The following is a 17,839-nucleotide window of genomic DNA, read 5'->3' on the forward strand; positions in this document are numbered from 1 at the left end:
CTGTCTGCCGTTCCAGGAGCAGGAGCTGAGTGTTGCCAGACCGTGGTATGCACCGCTCACCCCCTGAAAAACCTTGAAAGCATTTCAGACGTTTCAAGCAAGCCCAGCTGCCAATTCCACATGAGACAAGCTGAAGATAAATGGATGTTTGCAATCACCCAGGTGCTGGCAAGGGAAAGAACCACCATTCAGGTAGGCAGCTTATTAAATTTCCTGCTGTGCCCTGGGTGACTGCACTGCAGGGTTCACCCGTGTCTGTCCACACTTCTCCCTGTGCCACTTCTCCCCTGCTCAACACTGCAATTAGCTTGATTTATATTAAACATCCTTACCACTCCTTTTTTCCTGCAGAGTTTTGACAGGAGCAAACCACAACGAACAGGAGGGGGAAATGGTCCAGTGACTGGAGTTCTGGGCTCTGCCCCTTGTGGTGCCATGGACCTTGTCAAGGGGGGCAAATAGACCAAAAAAAAATTAATGAAAATATAGTTTGGCCTGAGAAATCCCACAGCAGATGCCTGGTGGTGCTCCCAGCTCCTTCAGAGGGAAGGTGGGACCCTCTCCAGTGCCCTCCTGGCACTTGGAGCAAGACTTCAAGCAGGGAGAGATCACCTGGCGTGGGGATTTCAGGGCAAACCCACCTCTCAGTGAAAGCTTTGCTGTGTGGGGGGAATCTTTGTGAAGTGGGATTTGCTGCCAGGCAAAGAGCCAGCCCCGAACTGCCAGAGCCCCCAGGGCTGCCTTAACCCCTGCCTGGCACCCAGAGCTGAGCCCACGCTGCAGCACAGCTTTGATATGGCCTCGCAGCCCTGGCAGCTCAGGGGGCATCAAAGGAACACCCCCAGCCCGAGGGCTCAGCCCTGCCCAGCCCTGCTGCCCACGGAGGAGGCTCCCCCAGCCCTGCTGGGCAGGGCTTGCCAACAGGCAGGTGTTGGGAGGCACCTCCCAATACCCCAAGAGACATCTGCCATGGGGAAATGTTGGCACTGAGCCTCCCCCTGCCCTTGCTGAGATCCTGCAAGGGCCACTCGTGCTGCTGGCACAGGTTGGGTGGAATATTTTCAAATTTGGGGACCAAGCATCACCTTGTCCTTGCTGAGCATCCTACAAGGTCCACCCACTGCTGCTGGTGCCCAGCTGGAGGATATTTGCAGATTTTGGGGCCAAGCATCTCCCTGACATGTTGAGCATCCTGCAAGGTCCACTCATGCTGCTGGCACAGATTGGGTGGAATATTTTCAACTTTGGGGGCCAAGCATCACCTTGTCCTTGCTGAGCATCCTGCAAGGTCCACCCACTTCTTCTGGCACTGATTTGGTGGAATATTTTCAAATTTGGGGGCCAAGTATCATCTTGTCCTTGCTGAGCACCCTGCAAGGTCCACCCACTGCTGCTGGTGCCCAGTTGTGTAGGACTTGTGCATATTTAGGGGTCTTGACCTTGCTGAGCATCCTGCAAGGTCCACCCACTTCTTCTGGCACTGATTTGGTGGAATATTTTCAGATTTTGGGGCCAAGCATCACCCTGCCCTTGCTGAGATCCTGTAAGGTCCACTCGTGCTGCTGGCACAGATTGGGTGGGATATTTTCAGATTTTGGGGCCAAGCACCCCCCTGTCCTTGCTGAACATCCTGCAAGGTCCACCCACTTCTTCTGGCATTGATTTGGTGGAATATTTTCAAATTTGGGGGCCAAGTATCACCTTGTCCTTGCTGAGCACCCTGCAAGGTCCACCCACTGCTGCTGGTGCCCAGTTGTGTAGGACTTGTGCATATTTTGGGTCCTGTCCTTGCTGAGCATCCTGCAAGGTCCACCCACTTCTTCTGGCACTGATGTGGTGGAATATTTTCAGATTTTGGGGCCAAGCATCTCCCTGCCCTTGCTGAGCATCCTACAAGGTCCACCCACTGCTGCTGGAGCCCAGTTGTAGGACACTGGTAGGAGCCAAGTGCAGCAGGGGCAGAGGGACACAGTGAGAGCAGTTGGGAGGTTGTGGGGAAGGGGCTGCCACTGCCACCAGCTGCTGCCATGGCCTCGTGTGGCCTCCTCAGAGCTGACACCTCGGGGCACTTCAACCACTGGAGCTTGTGATGATGCAAATTTACTGCAGCCAGATGGGCAAGAGATGAGAAAAAGGTCACAGAATCCCAGACTGTTCTGAGTTGGAAGGACCCCCAAGGATCATCAAGTCCAACTCTTCAGTCAATGGCCCACACAGGGGACTGAACCCATGACCTTGGCATTGTTACAACCAAGTTTTAACCAACTGAGCTGATCTCAGGGTCATAGAACTGTAGAATCCTGAATGGTTTGGGTTGGGGCCTCAAAGATTATCTCATTCCACCCCCTGCCATGGGCAGGGACACCTTCCACAGGCAGGGACACCTCCCACCAGCCCAGGGTGCTCCAAGTCCTGTCCAGCCTGGCCTTGGACACTCCAGTGGGGTTGGATCAAGGGTTGGATTGATGATCTCAGAGGTCTCTTCCAACCCAGCTGATTCTGGGATTCTGTGATCCCTTCAGGACAGCTTTCTGTCCTGTTTTCCCTGGCTGTTGGATGCACAAGCCACTGAAGCACCTTCAGAGGGCACTAATTGGGCTCCTCTGCAGTGCTGAGCTGCAGATGTGAGTGTGGATGTCTCCAGAACTCTGCCTGTGACAGGCCTTGCTTGGCCACCCCCTGCCTGAAGGGAAGTTCTGGCCAGGTGGGGGTTGGTCTCTTCTCCCAGGCACTCAGCAATAGGACAAGGGGGCACGATGGGCTCAAGCTCTGCCAGGGGAAATTGAAGTTGGAGAGCAGAAAGAAATTCTTTGCAGAGAGAGTGCTCAGGCATTGGAATGGGCTGCCCAGAGAGGGGGTGGATTCCCCATCCCTGGAGGTTTTTCAGCTGAGCTTGGCCGTGGCACTGAGTGCCATGATCTGGTAAAGGGAGTGGAGTTGGACCAAGGGTTGGACTTGATGATCTGGGAGGTCTTTTCCAACCCAATCCATTCTGTGATTCTGTGGATGTGGCACTGAGTGAGAATCCACCATGTCTTGATCCAACCTCACTGTGATCACCTCCCCAGGGCACTCCATGATCACAGTGGGGTTGGATCAAGGGTTGGATTGATGATCTTGGAGGTCTCTTCCAACCCACTGAAGCTCCTTCAGAGGGCACTAATTGGGCTCCTCTGCAGTGCTGAGCTGCAGATGTGAGTGTGGATGTCTCCAGAACTCTGTCTGTGACAGGCCTTGCTTGGCCACCCCCTGCCTGAAGGGAAGTTCTGGCCAGGTGAGGGTTGGGGCACCACAGCTGAAGCTGGGGCAGCCACATCTTCTCTGCCCACCCTCTGAGTAACACCCTCAGGTGTTCTCTGTAGGGCTGAGGGGACACAGAAGTCACTCCTCCTCTGTGAGGACCTTGTCCCACCCCTGGCCAAGCTGTGGAGGTGGCACTGACCCTGCAGACAGGCCATGGAGCCCGCAAGGCTCGGGTGGCTCTCCTTGCCCTAATCCACACTGGATCAGCTGATTTCATTTCTAATTTCCTCACACATGTGCTGGAGCACAGCTGTGGAACATGAGCCGAGTCTGCAGAGGAAATCCTGAGCTTTACACAGGCCCCAGTGGATTAGAAAAACCTGGAAACGGGACAGATAACACTCATGTAACAGACTCGAAACATGCTGAGGAGAAAAAAAAAAAAAACAACCAGCACAACAGATTAAAACCTGCTGTTCTCTGCAAAATGTAAAAGGGTCTTTTGCAACACTTTGAACTACTGTGTCAAAACTTGGTAGGTAGCTGTTGTTTCAAAGGTGCAATCTTCAGGAGGATTGCTTTTTTTTTTTTAATGGATTTGGTGAAGTTGTAATAAAAGAGTCCTTAAAAGGGCTTGACCTGGAGGGCTGCAAGTTTTGTGCCTGGTGAGGTGCATTTCTAAGCCATGTGCAGCTTCCAGAGCTTCTGAGAACTTCCAAAGTCCTGGAGGGCTGCAAGTTTTGTGCCTGGTGAGGTGCATTTCTAAGCCATGAGCAGCTTCCAGAGCTTCTGAGAACTTCCAAAGTCCTGGAGGGCTGCAAGTTTTGTGCCTGGTGAGGTGCATTTCTAAGCCATGTGCAACTTCCAGAGCTTCTGAGAACTTCCAAAGTCCTGGAGGGCTGCAAGTTTTGTGCCTGGTGAGGTGCATTTCTAAGCCATGAGCAGCTTCCAGAGCTTCTGAGAACTTCCAAAGTCCTGGAGGGCTGCAAGTTTTGTGCCTGGTGAGGTGCATTTCTAAGCCATGTGCAGCTTCCAGAGCTTCTGAGAACTTCCAAAGTCTGAGCTGGCTGGTGGTGGGAAGGAGAAGTAAAAGCTCTCCCTGTTCCATCCCAGTGGAGCCAGTTGGGGATTTCTGTCAGGGGACAGGGTTGTTTTCCCAGCTTCATCCTGCCCATGGAAAACCAGCTGGGGAGGTTTGTCCTGGAGAAAAGGAGGCTCAGGGGGCACCTTCTGGCTCTGCAATCTCTGCCAGGAGGGGGGAGCCAGGACAGGGGGTCGGGCTGTGCCCCAGGGCACAGGGACAGGAGGAGAGGGAACGGCCTCAGGCTGGGCCAGGGCAGGGGCAGGGGGGACAGGAGGAGGAATTTGTTGTTGGAAAGGGTGGTCAGGCCCTGGCAGGGGCTGCCCAGGGAGGGTTGGAGTGCCCAGCCCTGGAGGTGCCCAAGGAAGGACTGGCCGTGGCACTCAGTGCTCTGGGCTGGGGCACAAGGTGAGCATCGGGCACAGGGTGGGTTCCGTGGGCTGGGAGGGCTTTGCCAAGGTGGACATCGGGTACAGGGTGGGCTCCAGGGGCTGGGAGGGCTTTGCCAAGGTGGGCATCGGGCACAGGGTGGGCTCCAGGGGCTGGGAGGGCTTTGCCAAGGTGGGCATTGGGCACAGGGTGGGCTCCATGGGCTGGGAGGGCTTTGCCAAGTGGGGATCAGGCACAGGGTGGGCTCCATGGGCTGAGAGGGCTTTGCCAAGGTGGGCATCGGGCACAGGGTGGGCTCCAGGGGCTGGGAGGGCTTTGCCAACCTCAGTGATTTCACCCTCAGCTGAGTCCAGAGCTCCAGGGGTGGCCACTGTCCTGCAGAGACAGTTTCCTCTTCCCCTCCGCCGGTGTTGGTTTTTTCCACACCTTTTCCCCTCGGGGCTGGCTCAGGGCTGCCATTTTCGTGCTCACTTTGCTCTCCAGCTGCATCAGTGGGATCAAACCCAGGCCCGAGGTCACTCTGGTTTCTCTTCAGCTGTCAAATGTGATTTATTGCTTTTCTCAGGATCAATGCCTGAAGAATTTGGGTTGCCAGGCTGTGCTGGGTCACGTCCATCCAGGGCACTTCACAGGGCCAGAACCTCTTGTGTGGAGGCCTCTTCTTCCCCCAGGACTTTGTGTGAATCTCGTTGCATTTTATCTTGAGCATCAAAAGAATTTCGAGGAGGGGTCAGATGAAAGTCTGGGGGGTTTCCTCCCTCATTTCTGTGAAGAACAAACCGAGATGGTTTGGGGTTTGCCAAAGCAAACTCAGGTTGACTTGGATCTCAGATCTATTTTATCTCAGTCCCCAATCTTTCTTTTGAATCTGGGCTTTCCAAACCAAAAGCCAGTGAAGACTTTGTGAAAAAAACCAACCCGAATTCAGCCTCCTCCACACATTCCAGGTGGTTGCTGAGAAGAATTCTCCTCCAAGTTCATGTGAAGCAACCTGTGACAAGGAGAAACCTCGGCTGACATCCACCTCCCCCCAGAAGGAGCGAGTCCCACCCTGAGAGGGGCAGAGAGAAGAAGAGGGAAAGGCAGACAAGACCTGACTTGGTGTCTGTGCTCCCAACGTGCTCCAAGGCAGAGCTACTGAAATGCAGAGCAAGAACTGCAGGCATCTGGTGACCTTCAGCATGGCTTGAGACACTGAAATGGTGTTGCAAGGCTCCCATGGCGAGGCAGAGGCAGCACTGCTGAGATTTCCCTGCGCTGCAGGAGCTCCTGGGGCAGCCAAGACAATGGGCTGGTTTGAGCCTGGGTGCTCCACAGGGTGGTGGAGAAGGTGTGAAGGTGCCACGTGATGGTTCTCTGAAGGACTTTGCCATGTTGTCCTCAACAAGGGAGTCACTTCTCTCACAGATGGGTTAAATATTTTGGGATGCACAAACCTGGGGCATGGAGGGGATGGGGCAGAGCAGAAGGCTCAGTTTGACGTGTGGGGTTGCAGCATTTGGATTAATAATATCCAGAAACAATCAGGTCTTGGCAGAGGGTCAGTGATAGAAAGAAGCAAATCAGTCTCTGCAGGTCAATTTTCCCACCAGTAACATGATCCCACCAAAAAAAAGTAGTTTCCATCCTGTCCCTCAGGAATCTGTCTCTGTCCCTGCCTCTGACTTCCCTTCCCTCTCCATGATAACAGAGAGTGGGGCTTGGGCAAACTCTTGGTGTCTTTGGAGAGGGAAAAAGCAGCTTGAGCAGCCTGTGAGTCACCCAGAACTCCCTGAACCTGAGCTGGGGTGAGTGGTTGGGAAGGATGAACTCATCCCAGCTCAGGGTGAGGAGCCAGGATCCCTTCCCAGTGAAGCTCCCAGAGCCTTCCCCGAGGAGGCCCTTGCTGGGGGACTCGTGCTGGTCCCACCCCTTGGCTGGAGCAGCTCCCAAGTGCCGTGCTGGAGCCCCAGGATTAGGGCAGGGATTATCCATCAGCTGGAGCCTGTTGGACACGTCACAACAAGGGATCAGGTCTAAGGCCACATCAGGCTGGCCACGATGGGGTGACACCTGGAGGGGACAGTTCCTGTCCCACCAGCAGCACCCTGGGGACTCTGAGCTCTGAGTTTCCCACGTGTCCTCCTGCAGGTTCTGCAGCACTCCCAGCATCATCTCCACAGGAAAAAAGGCAATTCTTTATACAGCAACACCCTCCTGAGGGTGTTATTGGCCAATGGGGGTGTGTGTGACCACATAAATCTGTATAAAAAGAGGAGAATGTCATTTTTCTGGGCAGATTTATTTGTCTATGATGAACCCAAACTTTTCCCTTTTCCACTTCCATTAAAACCTCTGAATGATGAAAATAAAAAGTCCCCTGGTTATTCTCTTGACTGAAAACTTTTACATGGGGCAAGAAGTATTTTTTTTCTTTAAATCTGAAAATGAAAATCCCTTTTTTTTTCTGATGTGTATTTTCCAGGAAACACATCAGGATTTGGGGGGGGGTTTTTTCAGTTTTCTGCAGTTGAGTGAAACACATTTTTCCATCAACTGTGGAGTGCATTAAAACACACCTGATGATCAACCTGCAGTTTCCCTGTTTAATATCTCCTGGTGTCTATTAAATTCCCATGGGTGTAATAATTTGTCTCCATCCTCCAGAAGTCAGAACAGACCTTCAATAACTATTATTCAGCATTCCCACCTTGCCTTGGAGTCACAAATATCTGCAGGAACTGCCTGGTAATGACTTTCTCAAGGTTTCTGCTGCAGATTGAAAAGCTTCTGATTGGAAATGATTGGCTTTTATCAGTCAAAGTAGTTTCCAGTCTGGCCCGTTCCCTCCACCCACATATTTTTGTTTTGTGTGAGGAAAATGAAATCAACACTTCCAGCAGGGAGTGTCGACCTGCTGGAGGGCAGGAGGGCTCTGCAGAGGGACCTGGACAGGCAGGAGGGCTCTGCAGAGGGACCTGGACAGGCTGGAGGGCTCTGCAGAGACACCTGGACAGGCAGGAGGGCTCTGCAGAGGGCTCTGGACAGGATAGAGGGACCTGCAGAGGGACCTGGACAGGCTGGAGGGCTCTGCAGAGGGACCTGGACAGGCAGGAGGGCTCTGCAGAGGAACCTGGACAGGCTGGAGGGCTCTGGACAGGCTGGAGGGCTCTGCAGAGGCACCTGGACAGGCTGGAGGGCTCTGGACAGGCTGGAGGGCTCTGCAGAGGGACCTGGACAGGGTGGAGGGACCTGCAGAGGGACCTGGACAGGCAGGAGGGCTCTGCAGAGGGACCTGGACAGGCTGGAGGGCTCTGCAGAGGGATCTGGAGAGACTTGAGAGATGGGCTGATTCCAATGGGATGAAGTTCAACAAGGCCAAGTGCAGGTCCTGCCCTTTGGCCACCCCAAGCCCTGCAGTGCTCCAGGCTGGGCACAGAGTGGCTGGAGAGCAGCCAGGCAGAGGGACCTGGGGGGACTGAGGGACAGGAAGCTCAACAGGAGCCACCAGTGTGCCCAGGTGGCCAAGAAGGCCAAGGGGATCCTGGCCTGGATCCAAACTAGCGTGGCCAGCAGGCCCAGAGCAGTGACCCTTCCCCTGGACTCTGCCTTGGGGAGGCCACACCTTGAGTGTTGTGTTCAGTTCTGGGCCCCTCAGTTGAGGAAAGAGATTGAGGGGCTGGAGCGGGGCCAGAGAAGAGCAACGAGGCTGGAGAAGGGACTGGAGGTGGCACTGAGTGTCCTCTGAAACACCTCCAGGGACAGAGAATCCACCATGTCTTGATCCAACCCTACTGTGATCACCAGCCCAGGGCACTCTGTGCCCCACTCTGTGCCCTGGGCTGGTGATCACAGTGGGGTTGGATCAAGGGTTGATGATCTCAGAGGTCTCTTCCAACCCAAGTGAGAAGAGCAACGAGGCTGGAGAAGGGAGTGGAGCACAAGTGCTGTGGGGAGAGGCTGAGGGAGCTGGGGGTGTTCAGCCTGGAGAAGAGGAGGCTCAGAGGTGACCTCAGCACTGTCTGGAACTGCCTGAAGGGAAGTTCTGGCCAGCTGGGGGTTGGTCTCTTCTCCCAGGCACTCAGCAATAGGACAAGGGGGCACAATGGGCTCAAGCTCTGCCAGGGGAAATTGAAGTTGGAGATCAGAAGGAAATTCTTTGCAGAGAGAGTGCTCAGGCATTGGAATGGGCTGCCCAGAGAGGGGGTGGATTCCCCATCCCTGGAGGTTTTTCAGCTGAGCTTGGCCGTGGCACTGAGTGCCATGATCTGGTAAAGGGACTGGAGTTGGACCAAGGGTTGGACTCGATGATCTGGGAGGTCTTTTCCAACCCAATCCATTCTATGATTCTGTGATAACAGGATCCATTTTTTCCACTGAAAACAAAAACAGTTTGCAAGCCCAAAGGAACTCAGCTGGAACACAACTGGCCTTCTTAAAGCTGTTGCTGGGCTTGTGCTAATGAAGAAATTCAAAGCTTCTTATAGAAGAGGGACCAAAATCCCCCTGAATTACTCACTGGGATGGTCCAGCTCAGCTCTGCAGGAGGACAAGTGCCATTTGGACATGGCCATGGCTGTTGGTGGCATTGAAGGGGCACGACGGGCAAGCAGCAACCAAAGTTTGGGAAAACAAAGTTTGGGAAAACTAAATTTGGGAAACTAAAGCCCAAACCAGCTCCTCTCCTGGCCCTGGGTCCAGCTCAGGAGCTAACAGGCAGCACTGGCTTCTCTTCAGCCTCTCAAGCAGCAGAGTTGGACCAGCAGCTCCTGAGCCCCAGAGATGGTTTGTATGTCATGGGACAAGGAGCTGGGAAGGGCACATTCCCTGAGGGGTGGTGGATCCCAGAATGCATCTTATTATAGGACCCTGGAATGGGTTGGATTGGAAGGGACCTTAAAGCCACCCAGTTCCACCCCCACCATGGGCAGGGACACTTTCCACTATCCCAGGTTGCTCCAAGCCCTGTCCAGCCTGGCCTTGGACACTCCCAGGGCTGGGGCAGCCACAGCTGCTCTGGGCACCTGTGCCAGGGCCTCACTATAACGTGGGTTCCTCAGGAGCTCCTCAGCAAATCCATGGGGAGGGTGCTCAGCAACCCAAGTGTTCCTCAGCAGATCCATGGGGAGGGTGCTCAGCAACCCAAGGGTTCCTCAGGAGCTCCTCAGCAGATCCATGGGGAGGGTGCTCAGCAACCCAAGTGTTCCTCAGCAGATCCATGGGGAGGGTGCTCAGCAACCCAAGAGTTCCTCAGGAGCTCCTCGGCAGATCCATGGGGAGGGTGCTCAGCAACCCAAGGGTTCCTCAGCAGATCCAGGGGAGGGTGCTCAGCAACCCAAGGGTTCCTCAGGAGCTCCTCAGCAGATCCTTGGGGAAGGAGCTCAGCAATCCAAGGGTTCCTCAGCAGATCCATGGGGAGGGTGCTCAGCAATCCAAGGGTTCCTCAGCAGATCCATGGGGAGGGTGCTCAGCAACCCAAGGGTTCCTCAGCAGATCCTTGGGGAGGGTGCTCAGCAACCCAAGGGTTCCTCAGCAGATCCTGGGGGAGGGTGCTCAGCAATCCAAGGGTTCCTCAGCAGATCCTGGGGGAGGGTGCTCAGCAACCCAAGGGTTCCTCAGGAGCTCCTCTCCCTTCCAGGCTGTCCCAGGATGTTCCCCCACCAAACTCCAGCACCGAATCAGAGACAAGAAGAGGAGAAAGCTCTGGATTGCTCTGCACAAAGAAGAGAAGTCTCTAGAAGGTCTCTGAGGGTGCAGCTGGGCTGGAGGGGGGTCAGGAGAGGGCCAGGGCTGTGCAGGGAGGGCAGCAGGAGCAGGTTGTGCTGCTGGCACATGTTCCCACCGCCTGTTGCCGGCTCCAAACAGATGTGGGCAGTTTGTGGGATGATGAACTATTGAATATGTTTCTCCTTCAGGGATTATTCCTACCAAATAAATCTGCAGGTTTATGTGTTTAGCAGCTGAGGGAGATTCTTTCCCCCTCCCCTTCTCCACTCTGTTATTCCTTGCAGGGAGAGCCAAAACAGGGCAGGGAGCAGAAGGAACAGTCAGGATGTGATTTGGGAAATCCTGGAGACAATGGTACAACAAAGGAGGGCCAAACATCCTCCCCAAAACCCAGCTCAGCTCCTTTCATGGTGTACCTTGGACTCCAGGAGTGTTGGTTTAGCCACCAGTTCATAAATTTGTCTGGGACCTTTAGAATTTCTGGCCTGGGAAAAGGTCTTTCCCTCACTCCTGGTGGTATCAGATTTATTTTTTTCCCCTTTTCTTTCTTTCTGAGCTGACTTTGAGCAACATGGGCCTTGGATTTACGGTGGTTTAAGTTCCTCTGAAAATATTCCAAAAGGAAAGATGGAAGGTGTGTGATGAAGGAGCCCAACCCATGTGCAAGGGCATTCCAGCTCCTCCTTGGCAATGGCAGGTTGATCCAGGGGCATGAGCTGAGTCGTGGGATCTTGATGGGTTTGGATCTCCTTTTTTTTGTTAGAGGGTCTAAACTTACTTTAAAGCCCCTCCAAAACCCAGCCTGGAGGGGCTCAGTGCTGCTTCCATGGCTCCTGGATGTCTGGGGGCAGAGACAACCTCCCAGCACCATTTGCTTCCTAAAAAATCCTCCTTCCAGTTTCCACCTTCCCCTTGTTCCATAAACGTGCAATTCCTGCTGCTGAAAAAGGTTCCAGCTCTGGAGAAACACTTGCCCATCCCCTGATGTTGGGGGCAGCTGCTGGAGAGCTCCAGGAGTGTTTGACTTGGGATCAAGGGATGGGAGACTCCTGGAGACAGGACATGGCTCAGCTGCTCCGGTGTAGGACCCTCATCCAGCCCTCAGGAGCACCATCAGCCAAAGGGTGTCTGTGTCCTGGAATCATGGAATGTCCTGAGCTGGAAGGGACCCACAAGGATCAACGAGTCCAACCCTGCACAGGATACCCCCAAAAATCACACCATGATGAGAAATCCCATCCTGACACTTGGCCACAAAAATAATCATCATAATCCCAAAGACACTTTGGAGAGAGGGAAGTGGTTCCGAGTCCAGCTATTCCAGAGCCTCGGGAAGCCAAGGGAGAAGATCCCTCTTGGGTGGAGCAGGAAGGGCCATCCTGCTGTTGGAAACTCCCTCTTGGCTGCACACAGAAGGAAAAGCTGAGACCTCCCCAGGAGAAGGTCAGAATTCCAGGAGGAGATCAGAATTCCAGGAGGTGATCAGAATTCCAGGAGGAGATCAGAATTCCAGGAGGAGATCAGAATTACAGGAGGAGATCAGAATTCCAGGAGGTGATCAGAACTCCAGGAGGTGATCAGAATTCCAGGAGGAGATCAGAATTCCAGGAGGAGATCAGAATTCCAGGAGGTGGTCAGAATTCCAGGAGGTGATCAGAATTCCAGGAGGAGATCAGAACTCCAGGAGGTGATCAGAATTCCAGGAGGAGATCAGAATTCCAGGAGGAGATCAGAGTTCCAGCAGGAGATCAGAATTCCAGGAGGAGATCAGAATTCCAGGAAGAGGTCAGAATTCCAGGAGGAAATCAGAATTCCAGGAGGTGATCAGAACTCCAGGACAGGGTCAGAATTCCAGGAGGTGATCAGAATTCCAGGAGGTGATCAGAACTGCAGGACAGGGTCAGAATTCTAGGAGGAGATCAGAATTCCAGGAGGTGATCAGAATTCCAGGAGGAGATCAGAATTCCAGGAGGTGGTCAGAATTCCAGGAGGGGGTCAGAATTCCAGGAGGAGATCAGAATTCCAGGAGGAGATCAGAACTCCAGGAGGAGGTCAGAATTCCAGAAGGAGGTCAGAATTCCAGGAGGTGATCAGAATTCCAGGAGGAGGTCAGAACTCCAGGAGGAGATCAGAATTCCAGGAGATCAGAATTCCAGGAGGTGATCAGAATTCCAGGAGGAGACCAGAATTCCAGGAAGAGGTCAGAATTCCAGGAGGTGATCAGAACTCCAGGAGGTGATCAGAACTCCAGGACAGGGTCAGAATTCCAGGAGGAGATCAGAATTCCAGGAGGAGATCAGAACTCCAGGAGGTGATCAGAATTCCAGGAGGTGATCAGAACTCCAGGAAGAGGTCATGTCCATATGGCCATGTCCATCCATGGGAATACAATGCCACGGGATCATGGAATATTCTGAGTTGGAAGGGACCGACAAGGACCATCAACTCTACCGTGAGTGGCCCATGTGGGATCAAACCCACAGCTTGGTCCTGTTCCCTGGGAGCAGCTCCGGGTGCTGCACCTGGCCAGATCCAGAGGTGTTTTTAGGACAAATGGGATACTTGGAGCAAGTCTGGGACAAATCCCTGCTCGTGGCTTTTCCAAAATCCCTCTTTGCTGTCGTTTCCTCTTCTCCAGCCTGAGATAATGAACCACCACAAGAAGCAGATAAAGGAGATGGGAACCTGCTGGACTCCTGGCTGTGGTGAATCCAGGGAATGTGCCTGGGTTGGATCACCAGGAATTAGGTGGGAATAAAGCTGGAAAGGGGGTTCATGTTCCCAGGGAAGAGCCACTGCAAGGAGCACGAGTGACATCACAGGTTAAGGCATTTCACAACAGCACAGGAACATCTTTTACCAGATTGTTCTTTATTTCATGGTTGCAACGGAGGGGGAGATGCTGCATAATCCCAAGAGAAACCTACTCTTGGACTCACCTCTCCTTCCCAGTGCAAAGAAAGATTATTTGCAGTGTGTTTTAGGCAAAAAAAAAAAAAAAAAAACCATTTTCTTTTTTTGATTTCTACGTCCCGGTTTGCTCGAACGGACCCGACGTCGCACCGGGCGAGGGGAACTTTGGCAGCTCCTCCTTGCTGTTTTACAGCCCAGTTGTTCTTCGAAACAAAAGGTTTGAATTAATGGCGTTTTAATGTACAGGATATGACAGAAATGAAATGCAGAAACAGTTGGCTTGCACGCTGGGAGCCGAGGCAGAAGGAGATTTGGCCGCCAGCCCGCGGGGCTCCGCTGGGACACCCGAAAGGGGTGTGAACATTAACTCATGCAGCAATAACTGGCCCTCCCCAACCCGCCCCAACCTCCCACTAATGCAATAATTGAAGAAAAAACCATCTTCAATTGTCGTATTAAACCCGACCTGGAACGCCAGAGACAAGACACAAACCCAAACCGCGTGTCCGGAGCCGTTCCAGGCTCTGGTTACCTCCGTTTCCTGCTGAAGGTGAACCCCCGGCACAGCCCAAAGCTTTGGGTTGTATTTAGGTCAGATTTAGCAAATTAACCCCCCCCAAAAAAAAACCCAGCCCGGCAGATTTGGCTTTTTTGTTTTGCCAAAGTGATACAAATCCTGCAAGAACCCCAAGCAGAAGGCTGGGCTAATTATCATGGAAATATCTCTGACATTTCCTGCAGGGGTTTTGAAAGACTCCAACCCTCTTTCTATCTTTGTCAGAGCCTTCCTCTTCTGCTCCAACCACGTGCCTTAACTCCTCCATCTCTCCAGCCTCCAGCTCTGCTCTTTCATGCATTGTGTGCTTGACACAACCTCCTTTCGGTGCCAGCTTGTTCCACAGGCTCGACTCTGTCTTTCTTTTGCCTCCTTTTATTTATTTAATTTCCCCCCCCCCCCCCCCCCCCCCATTTTGGTAATTGGGAACAGGCAGAAGTTGGGGTATTTAAAAAAAAAAAAAACAATAACTAAAATAAGAGCGTTCCACATAATTTAGAGAAGTTAACAAAGCGTGAAACTAAATAAAAACCACCATCCGGTGCTGATCTCAACGTTTACACATGTGTGAGTGCACAGAGCCACAGGGAGAGACAGAGCTGAGCTCCATCCCTGGCTCCTCAACCACCTTCTGGCTCCTGCTCTGCCCCTGCACAGCATCCTGAGGGCTTTGTGACCACAGGGGTCTCCAGGTCTCCTGGGTTGGGTGCTCTGCTGGTACTGACATCTCCCAAACCATCACAGTGGGATCTCTGGGCACTTCCTGGAGGTTTGATTGGAATCCCAGAATTACTGAGGTTGGAAAAGACCTCCAGGATCTCTGAGCCCACCCTGTGCCCGATGCCCACCTTGTTACCCAGCCCAGAGCTCTGAGTGCCAGGTCCTGTCCTTCCCTGGGCACCTCCAGGGACAGCTCCTTCCAAGAAATTCTTCCTGAGTTTGGGACACCTTGGGTGGATTCCTCTTGCCTTCTGCTCTCACTGAAGGTCACAAGGGTTTGAGAGGAGGAAGAATCAATAGGGGAAGAGAGTCAATGAGTCAAACTGCCCAAATCCAGAGGTGGGAGGGGATGAAGAGACATGACAGTGGTGCTTCGAGCTGGGCAGTTGGAAGCTGGGAGGTCCAGAGCCAGAAGCAATAATTCCACATTGTCATTGAACAAGAAACCACCAGAGAGGAGCCAGAAGGTTCTTCCAGCAGATTTCCCAGTGGCCACATCCACGAGCAGTCACCTCCAGCACATCTCTGCCAATGTGATCCATCTCTCCTGCATTCCCTTCTCATCCCTGGGAGGATGGAGCTCCCTGGAGCTGGGGGTGTCCTGCCAGTGGCTCAGGCCCCCCAGGCCCAGAGAGGAGCCAGAAGAAATCACCAGAGAGGAGCCAGAAGGTTCTTCCAGCAGATTTCCCAGTGGCCACATCCACAAGGACAGTCACCTCCAGCACATCTTTGCCAATGTGATCCATCTCTCCTGCATTCCCTTCTCATCCCTGGGAGGATGGAGCTCCCTGGAGCTGAGGGTGTTGTGCCAGTGGCTCAGGCCCCCCAGGCCCAGAGAGGAGCCAGAAGGTTCTTCCAGCAGATTTCCCAGAGGCCACATCCACAAGCACAGTCACCTCCAGCACATCTCTGCCAACATCATCCATCTCTCCTGCATTCCCTTTTCATCCCTGGGAGGATGGAGCTCCCTGGAGCTGGGGGTGTCCTGCCAGTGGCTCAGGCCCCCCAGGCATGGAGCAGTTGGGGCAGGCTGTGCCTGCAGCTCTGGCACTGGCAGCTGCATCGTGTCTGTCAGTGCAAGAGGCTCAGCATAACGGGGTCAAAATTGATTCCTTCTCCAATTCTTGTGTTCCTCCCCCCAGCCCCAGATGAGACACATGTCTCACCCCTTGTGATTAGGGATGGTTTCCATCTATTTCCTAAAGTTGTTTTCCTTTTATTACTATCATTTCAGCAGAATTCTGTGGATCGTTGCTTTGCCCAGACATCTGCACTTCCAAAGGCTCAGCTTTGGTCCTGAGATGGGACTGGCACCAGCTGAGGCTCTGACCCAAACACCTCCCTGGGAAGTCTCACCCTCCCTGTCATCCCAGCACTTCCAGCTCAAGCTGGAAAAGGCACTGCCGGAATCAGAGCCCGTTGGAGAGAGCACTTAGTGGAAAGTGTGATGTTAAATCACCACGGGACAAAAGGCCACCGGGCTGAGTAATAACGAGGTGTCAGACTGACACTTCTCCTCTTCCCACGGGTGAGAGGGGTGGGATGGAGCTGGGCCAAGCCAGGCACGGGCACAAGGAGCTGCAGGTCTGGGTGAGAAGGGTGAGAAGCCCCTTCTTTGCTCCCCCTCCCTCCCAGGAGAAAGCTGGGTGAGATCCACACCCTGCCTGCCTGTCCCTCCAGCTCAGCTGGCCAGAGCTGTCAGTGTGGGTCCAACCTCCTCTGCCCACTCCCATTCCAGCAGGAGGGAGAGGGAAGGTCAAAGGAAAACTGGCAGTCCTCATGAGCTCATTTTTCCCTCCTGAACTTGAGTCATAGTGCTGAGTAAAGAGGAGGAGTCACTTCTTCCCTTGGTCCCCTGCCACGGTCCCAGGGTGAGTGGAGCTCAGAGCAGCCTGGGCTTGTCTGCCCTGCACTTCAGGGGCACCTTCCCCATCTGCAGGGGGAATTTATTCCCTGCTGAGTGCAGAGCAGGACTGCCAGGGGCATCAGGAGGCTGCACATTGGTTGGCACCTTGGGCATTTCTGAGGAAAGGGCACCAGAGTGGCCCCCAAGGGCAGAGCACCCGATTGCCAGGAGGGCAGAGCGGGTTTGGCATCAATAGTTGTGCCACACTGAGCTGGGCATGGTGGCCTGGCTGCACCCACCTCCTGGCACTGTGTCACTGCACTCAGCTGGGAATGACAGAGCAGATGGATCCGGGATTCACCTCCTTCACCAAAACAAATAATCCAAATATTTCAACACCCTGTCCCGTTGGGAAAGTCCCCCCCAACCCCTCCACCCCCCACCCCCTGTGCATCCAAAACAAAATGTTCTGACTTTCCTCACACAAAACTGTGTCATAAGCTTTGATTCCTCCTCCTCTTCTTGTGACAGTGAAGTTCAGCCCTTTTCCCCTGGCACTGTCCCCCTTGGTCTGGGAGGTCTGTTGGGGCTCTTAATGTGGTTCCAAGAAGTCCTTTTCCCCACTGAAGGTCACCAGCCCTCAGATCCCAGCTGGTCCCACAGGAACAAGTGCCAATCACACCAAAACCTGTGCCCAGCTGTGCCACACTGAGGGCTCAGCAGCTCCCAGGGGCACCTTCTTTGTTACCCACCAGCATGGAAATCTCTGGGCACATCTTGTTCCGAGCTCTCCTGCTTCACCCTCCTCGCAGTTCTCATTCCTGGGGGATGGACAACTCTCTCTGTGCTAGAAAAAATGTGATTTTTCTGCTGAAATGATGGATTTGAGCACCCACCGTGGTGTCTCGGGCTGGAAGACTCCCCCTCCTCTGTGGGTGTGAGAAGTGAAGCCCCTGCAGAGGGAGGAGGGCGAGGGCAGCCCCTCAAGGTCCCCACAGACACTTCAGGAGTCCCAGCCTCAAGGCCCTGCAGACACAGGGGGTTCAACCACTGTATTTTTGGCATTTATTCCTCTGCCTGCCCTGCATTCTCAGGTAGTGTCTCCATCTCTTCCCATTCCACATGAGACCAATTTTCTGTCTTTGCCCTGTGAGACAGAGCCAGGGGGTGCCAAGGGAAGGGCAGGAGGGCATTCCAGGGATGCAGATGCAGTGACAAAGGGCACTTAGGGGAGGGAACACGTGCCAACCAGCCAGGAGAAAGGCATTTGTGCAGAGCCACAGGGATCACCAACTGCATGTGCTGGAACTCAGGGACACACACCCATTCCCCTCTGGAATGTTACAGCCTTTGGCTCTCAGGTGGTGAGACTCAAACCAGTTCC

The sequence above is a fragment of the Pithys albifrons genome, chromosome 16 (assembly GCF_047495875.1).
Source record: "Pithys albifrons albifrons isolate INPA30051 chromosome 16, PitAlb_v1, whole genome shotgun sequence".
NCBI lineage: Eukaryota > Metazoa > Chordata > Aves > Passeriformes > Thamnophilidae > Pithys > Pithys albifrons.